Raw genomic sequence first — 323 nt, 5'->3', positions numbered from 1 at the left:
AGAACAAATGAAAAAAATTAAGAAAAGAAATTAATAATAGTGATGAAACCTTTCCTCACAGAACTACGCCTGCTGTTTTTTGGCTCATATTCAGCCTGCTGCTGGGTATTCCTTGTGGGTTCAGGGAACACAGCCGATAGAGGAGGGAACAACCTGGGATTCTGAAGGCAGGTGTGGAGCAACCACGACTTTCTTCCCACCTCACCTGCCTCAGCTGAAAAACAAAAACAAAAAGAAAAGAAAAGGGAGGGGGGCACCCAACGATTCACTTCTCAAAAAAGCACATGTCCTTTCCATCTGGGTCCTTATCAGCCCGAGCCATA

Source organism: Desmodus rotundus, chromosome 3, assembly GCF_022682495.2.
Source record: "Desmodus rotundus isolate HL8 chromosome 3, HLdesRot8A.1, whole genome shotgun sequence".
NCBI classification, from domain to species: domain Eukaryota; kingdom Metazoa; phylum Chordata; class Mammalia; order Chiroptera; family Phyllostomidae; genus Desmodus; species Desmodus rotundus.
The sequence above is the reverse complement of the archived record's forward strand: the minus strand, read 5'-3'. Positions refer to the sequence as shown.